This window comes from Ictidomys tridecemlineatus, chromosome 13, assembly GCF_052094955.1.
Source record: "Ictidomys tridecemlineatus isolate mIctTri1 chromosome 13, mIctTri1.hap1, whole genome shotgun sequence".
In the NCBI taxonomy this organism is placed as follows: domain Eukaryota; kingdom Metazoa; phylum Chordata; class Mammalia; order Rodentia; family Sciuridae; genus Ictidomys; species Ictidomys tridecemlineatus.
In genome coordinates this window covers 41,172,670-41,180,333 of record NC_135489.1, presented here as the reverse complement: position 1 = coordinate 41,180,333, position 7,664 = coordinate 41,172,670, and the positions used below count along the sequence as shown (strand labels likewise).

Genomic DNA, 7,664 nt, shown 5'->3' with positions numbered 1-7,664 from the left:
ATGTATGCACAACAGTAAAAATCATCTAATAACACATTTTTATCATTATGTGACACCTGACAGTAGTGAATATAACTCAATTGGATTGTGTTCCTACTAAAAAAAATACCACATGGTACTCTTAAACATCTTTAAAAAGGTAGATCTCATGTTAAGTGTTCTTATAATAAAAATAAAACTAAATCATATTAATGTGAAAAACAGACTTGAGACACAGATGAAGAGACAGCTGTGAATTTAATATTATTACCCAATGTAGGGTGATAGGTCAGGAAATATGGAGAAAAAGTAGCAATCAACCAATAATAATTACCTCAATTAAAACCTTAAAAATTTAAAGAAACCTGGGAAATTTAGAAAACGAAATTTAACAAAAAACTCAGGAAAACTCTTTTTTTTTTTTTAAGAGAGAGAGAGAGAATTTTAATATTTATTTTTTAGTTTTTGGCAGACACAACATCTTTGTTTGTATGTGGTGCTGAGCATCGAACCTGGCAGCAAGTATGCCAGGCGAGCGCGCTACTGCTTGAGCCACATCCCCAGCCCCAGGAAGACTCTTTTAAAATATATCAGTTAAAGTTCTGACTTTTAAAATTCTCAAAAAATACACATAGACAAGAAAAGTTAAGAAATGAAAGTTAAAAATAGAATTAAATTACCATTAATTATATACAATATGATTTTTTCTACTTAGAATACCAAGAATACTTGAATTAATAAGAAAATTCCTTTAAATTTCTAGTTTCAAAATACTTTAAAGATTTAATATCATCCATAAAATGATAATGATCACATTTATTTGGCTCTATGTGCTTACTTTGTACTTAATAAAGCGGTTTGTATAGATTATCTCAAAGCAGTATTATGAGATATTTATGATGTTATTATTTTCATTTTACAGATAAGAAAATGGAGGCAAAGAGAAATCATGAAACCAGTCCAAGATTACAACACTGGTAAGTAACACATGAACAGTACACAAATATTTCTACTCTCATATAAAATGCAATATTTAATTTCTAGGAATTTGACTTACATGATCATAAAATTAAGCTTGATTGGAACATAGAAGGTAGGAATCAAGAAGAGATACAGGAGCTAGGAATCCTTAAGAACTATGACACCTGGTCCCCTCAAGAAATCTTCAGATTATTTCAGGTTTTCCCTCCTGTGTCTTTACCTTCAAAGTTTGGAAGATAAAAAGTATCTAGGTGCAGCTTGGGGCAAGTGTCTACTCCTGTGTTTTTCATTGGTATGAGAAAGTAGTCGAAGTTCATTGATTAGAAGCCTCACTACAAATACATGGATTGATTGGGCAAGCAGAATTAGGCAAGGAAAGGGGCTCAAAAAGAATTAAATTTGGTGTCCATTTAAGACCCTGATTCTTTAGAGGAGAAGAGCAGAGCTAGGTGGCAGCGGGCAGTGTAAATGTACAACCACAGTAATGAAAGGATTGATTTTGCTGCTGGAACCTGAACAAATTCTCTGCTTTCAAGATTATTCGAGGGTTCTCATGTGGGTAACAGTCTATCTCAGATTCATTCTAAGTGGCTCTTTCTCTTTCTATCTTGAATCAAATCAAAGACTCTGCATAGAAGTATACTCCAGAGAGTTTGAAGGATTCAAATATTGTTTTTTTTGCTTGGTCAAACTGGTAACTTTTGAAAGTACCACTCTTATGGTACTATCAGTCACTGCACGGAAGTTTAAATTTTATGAACAGAATAGAATATGTAATTAAATTGCTGCTACTTTGGTGTCATCTATTTTATGAGTGTTAAGAGGTTTTTAATTTGGATCATGTTATTATTTAACGTGCCCTAAGAAGGACTTTGACTAGACATATTGTTATAGATACTAGAGAAATTTAAAGATAAGCCTCTTAAGTAAATGTTTTGTGAGAACAAAATTTCTCACCTTTGGCACTACTGAATTTTGAGGGCAGATAATTGTTTGCTTAATGTATGGAAAGTGTCTTATGTAATTCTTGTAGAAAATTTACTTACATCTCTGGCTTCTACTTAAGAGATATCAGTAGCATCCTTAAAGATGTTGCAATAACAACAACAAAAATATCTCCAGTCATTGTTGAATAATCCCCAAGGGAAGAAATATTGCCAGTACTCCATTATGCAAGATGAATAAGTTCTAGAGATCTGCTATTTATATCTGCATGATGATGTCCTCCAGTCAATGATGGACCATGTATATCATTATACCATGGTGTTCTCATAATCTTATAACAGAGCTGAAAATTTCTATCAGCTAGCAATTTTACTGTTACTTTTCTATGTTTAGACATATTTAGATACACAAATACTTACCACTGGATGGCAGGTGCCTTCAGTATTCTGTATGGTGACATGCTGAGCAGGTTTATTGACTAAGAGCAATAATTGGTATCAGAGAGCCTGGGTGTATAACAGGCAACATCACTTAGGTTTGTGTAAGCACACTCCATGGTGTTTGGATAATAACAAAATTGTCCAACAATGTTCCTGAGGCTTTATCCCACCATTAAGTGAAGACACATGACTGTGGTGAAAGGCACTGAATGGACCTACCATGGTAGATAAAAGAGGGACTTCTTGACAATGGAATAGTAGAACACATGCCATTCACAGTGCTAGATAAGGTTAAGAGGACAAATTTCTACCAGTGTAAGAATTTTCAGTTTTGGTTCAGGAAATTGACATGCATACTCTTTACTTAGCGAGCCATGGTAGGAAGTGATTCTTAACTGTGGAGGCACAGTGATATTAAGACATTGGACTTTTAAAATAATACTGATTCTCAGGCCACATTCTTGATGAATTACATTAAAAATTCTGGTGGTTGCTATATTTTGGAACTGAAATGTTCCCCAAAGGTCCATGTGATAAAGTCTTGGTCTCTAGGCCATGGGAATACTGGGTACTGGTAGAGCCATAATGACAGGGCGTCTAGTTGAGGAAAGTTAGGTCAAGGGGTCATGAACTTGAAGGAGCAATTGGAAGCAAAGCTCCTTCCTCTCTTCTTTTTTTGCTTTCTGGCTTGGATGAAGTGAACAGGCCACATCTTCCATGAGCTCTGCCATGACACACTGTGCCCCCATGAGCCTAAAGCAACTAGAGCAGTTGCCATGGACTAAAACTTCTGAAATCCTGAGTCAAGCTAAATCTTTTCTCCTTTCAGGTGTTTTATCATAGTGACAGAGAGTTGACTAATACAATTTTTTTTAAAGTCCACTAAGGGATCCTAACATATAGCAATTTGATATACACTAATATGAAGTGACTCTCCTTGAAAATTCACCCAAATCAAGCCCAGGAATGTATGCAAGAGTATATAAAATTTATCACAACTGATTTCCTGCTTGACTACTTATAAGCTTGCAAGAATTGCATCATTTACAGAAGGCCCAGGGACACAGTGCTCCAGTGGTTCAGTTACAACATCACGGCTCCATCGCACCACTGGTTGATAATAAACTTAGAAAAATAAACTTTGGAAAGAAAATTTACAGACTAGGGTACTTTCTGATAAACTGGTAATTTAAATATCTATGTAGTTCTATTTATCAACATTGGATATAACTCTGTATGGATTCTGACATTGTACAAATTAAAATAGAAAGCTAGGTATTGTATTTTTAGCATTATTCAGACTTGAACATCTGTGCTACACAAATGGCCCTGGATTTAACAGGAGAACTAATTCATTCTCAATCTGCTTTTGACTTGTAGATCTAACTTGGAAGCAATTCTTTTCATAAGAGAATTTAAAATAATCAAGTAAATATATAATACAGGAGTCCTTAATATCAGTCAAAGATATTCAGACTGGGTGTACTGTGTCAGAGTTATACAAACTCATTACAAGTATTTGTTTCTTGGGGCCTATTCTTAGGAGAAAAGGAATAAAGAACAGGATAAAAATGAAACAAGAATGTGGCTCCTGTAAGGAGCACTCTGTAGCCCAGATTACAAGGCAAATTTAGCCCCACTTTGAGGTAAGGCGGACCACATTTGTGGACTCCCTATCAGTAAGTCATCAGCTTATTTGGGGAGGAGGGAAACATCTCTGAGATTATGTTTGGTTGAGTGAAATTCTCTGGGTAAAAGGTATCTGGTTAGTTATCAGCTAACATGCAACAGCAGCTATGGAACCAGTGTGCCCATTGACAAAGAGGACATGGGCCAGTCACCACGAAAATTCATTGAAGTACATAACATACTCACCTCATTTCATTTAATATTTTCAGATGCAGCACTTTAAATATTGGATCGAGGAACTTGAACTGGACATATAACTTTAAGATATGTACATTTTGGTACATTTAAATCATCTACAATCAAATCTCTATTATTTTCATGTGGACTTATGAGACATTATGAATCAGTGCTGATGGTATGCTGCTCATGAAGATACCACATACTTCCAAAATAAAATATGCACTTTTATGTGGCTAAGCCCCTTCCCCTTCTAAACTGAGAAACAGAAATCTCCAAAATAAACAAATATTTCATAGAGCTCATGCATTCATTTACCCAACAAATGTTTATTTATAATACCTTCTACATATTTAACAATGCTATGTAATTTTTAGCTAAAAGTGCAAAAAGCAGATAATTTCTACAGGCAGTTCTCCAAGTTGTGAAGGATGATTAATTTAAATCCCTCCTACTAGCTTAGGAGGAAATAAGTGCTATAGGGAAATATAAAGAAGGATAATGGGATGGGAAGTGGTAGGTGCTATTTGAGATCAGAAGGGTTAGAAAGGCCTTTCTGATAAGTTGATTGCTAAACAGAGAGCTGAGCATGTGAGGAGCAAGCATTACAGATACAATATTTCCTGGATAAAAAGTGTTTGTTGAAAACACATAACACAAAATGCTTTAGTGAATCTGGGGGTTCTTCATGAAGGCACAGACAACTCTTACAGTTAACATGACATAGCACCAGTGGATGCCCATCACGGTCTACATTAGTGACAAGTGGTCTCTGAGCTATACCAAAGGAAAGAGGCAGCAACACAGGCCTGATGTCTTATTTAAAGACACGTGCTCTAGAGTTTGATTTGAAAAAATGAAAGACATTGCCTACTGTAGGTGCTAAGGAATTGTTTTAACTCTGATGCATGACCAATAAAACAAATCCTCATTATTTTTTCTATAACATTTAGGAATAATTTTATCATAATTTAGTGCTTATAAAATCTATTTTTTTCCTTCTAAAACATAGATGAATATAAAAAGGTTACTGATTCTAAGAAGTTTCACTTAGATGGACATAACTACTTCGATCTTAGAAAACAAAACAACATAATTACATTTTATGACTACAAAAGGGATGAAGAATGATGTTAAATGGAACTCTCCATGGGATCTCATAAAATAAATTAAGTAGCAATTTTAGACTAAATTGTAATCAAGGAACCAAATATTTAGGTAATTTATTAACTATGTAGAAACTAAAATTTTAAAAAAGTTGTGGCACATTATTGACAGAGTTCTTACAATATCCTAATGGAAAAAGATGTAAAAAACTTTTTTCTATACATTTTTGATAAAAATACCTTTCAACTGCTTAAAACAGCTTTAAAAAAATCACTGGTGTTTTATTTAAATATAAGAAAGAGTTTTGTTTCCTTAATCATATTATACCTGTTACACTCAAATTTTTAAATGTGACATATGCAATATAATAAATTGCATATAGAAATATTAAAAGGTTGTTGGAAACATTGGCTGTTTACCAAAGCACATAGTTAGGCTTTATGTTTAAAATGACATTCAAATAGCCTAATCATTAATGGAAAATCAAGCCAAGTTACTACAATAATGTCCTTTGTTAGAATTTGAGACACTTTTTTATTCTTATTGTCAGATTTCTCAGTGAAATAATTGTTGTTGGGAATAAATGGAAATATTTAATTTCAAATAGTATCATCTATGTGAGTCAATTACTTAGAGTGTTATGGGCAGATGGTTTAATCAGAGAATTGAAGCAAGAGGAGTCTTTCTAGCTCTTTATCACTAACAATACATGGCTTTACAGATCTAAAAAGATTCCCTGAATTTTGACTTATGAACCAAAAATTATATCTGCTGAAATTTATATTTGGAAAAGCCCAGATTGTGTGTGCTACTGATGGTGTATATACCTCTCTTCAGGTTTTATTTCAATCATATCTATGTTAAAACAGGTTAAAGTTTTAACAAATTATTTTCAGAATCTAAAATATTCCTCTAGTCTTGAGCAAAACTCATTTATCCAAAGCTATTCTAAATAATGATTCCAGAAAAGATATTTTCACATTCAATGTTAATCATGAATGTTATAGAAGTACATTTATTTTAAATTATTGGGAGAAATAACATTAAGAGATTGGTAAAAAAAAACTCCATTTCATTTTCACATTTTAAGTGAAATATATGAATCTTCAAATAAAGACCTCTAAGTAAGAGATTAGTAAGGATACTATTCTACTCACTAGAAAAATAAGTCTATGCAACAACTGAAATTATTTGAAAATTCCACTATCAATTGTTTGACACTAGAAATAAGCAATTAAGACATACTTACTGACCTAAAAATATTCTTGAAAATAATGGCCATTGATTCATCAATTGATAATTCCAAATATGCATTTTCTATTTTTTAAATACATTCCATTCTTTTCATCAGAATGTTGTTTTTGTAACATGAATTAAATCCATGACATCTGCATGACTGTGATCATGCTAATCTAGCATTTGTATACTAAGATTCATGAACTCAGGTCAAAAAATATAATATAATATGAAGGCAAACTAAGAATAGTGTTTAGATTATTTTTCTACCAAATGGTAAAAAATATGCTGTGTCTTCCTTTAAAACATGTGACTTTTAGAGATTTTGGGGTAGAGTTTATATGAAGTGAAAGATATATATCTATGGGCTCAATCAAATTATACAGATTTTCTTTAAATCTTTTCAATAATTGAATATCTAAGTGCCCAACAGAGTGTCAAGTAATATTGCTCTATTGATTAGATTATTTATCATTAAAACTGGAGTGTACCTTTTGTCCCACAATGGATTAACATGGAAAGAGGAAAGTATAGTGGTTGCATTTCTTAGCTGAACCCCATTTTTTCTTTATAATGAGTTGCTGCTATAGAGAAGTTGTAAGTTATTAAGTCTACACTGTGACATAATCCTCTTATCATTTATATGAAAATATGATGCTGACATAATTGAATAATTTAATTAACTTTTCATTTCTACTTATCACACTAGTATTTTGTGTTTTTATATATTGGATTTCTAGCAATAGTTCTCTTTTTTCTTTAATGTCTTGATTCCTAGAAAACCTATGAGCAAGCAAAAAAAAAAAAAAAACAAAATCAATGATAAAGAGCATAATCTAGAGAACTCTCAAATCTGTGACTGATTTTTTTGGTTTCTACTTTTGACTTGGTATGATCTTGCCATTGGAATACCTTCTGTGTTAAAGGAGAAAAGATGTTTGTTTGCCTCATAGGCTCAGTTTTAGAAAACTACCAGAGGCTACCCTTGAGCTGAAATTGATATGCCAAAAACAATTGCCCTTTCCTTCATTGACAAAGCAAATCAGCATTAGGTATGCAAAGCCATTAAGAGACCTGGATCAACTTTATCTGCTTTCCAACTTTTATCAA

At 32.8% G+C, this 7,664-nt stretch overlaps 1 long non-coding RNA gene across 1 annotated transcript; it reads left to right on the top strand.

The window, feature by feature from the left end:
* Window positions 1–856: 856 nt before the first annotated feature.
* Window positions 857–4,509, top strand: LOC120886190 (uncharacterized). The gene is made up of 2 exons (XR_005728963.2): window positions 857–956; window positions 4,244–4,509. It is a non-coding gene; the product is annotated as an uncharacterized LOC120886190 (long non-coding RNA).
* The last annotated feature ends 3,155 nt before the right edge of the window (window positions 4,510–7,664 follow it).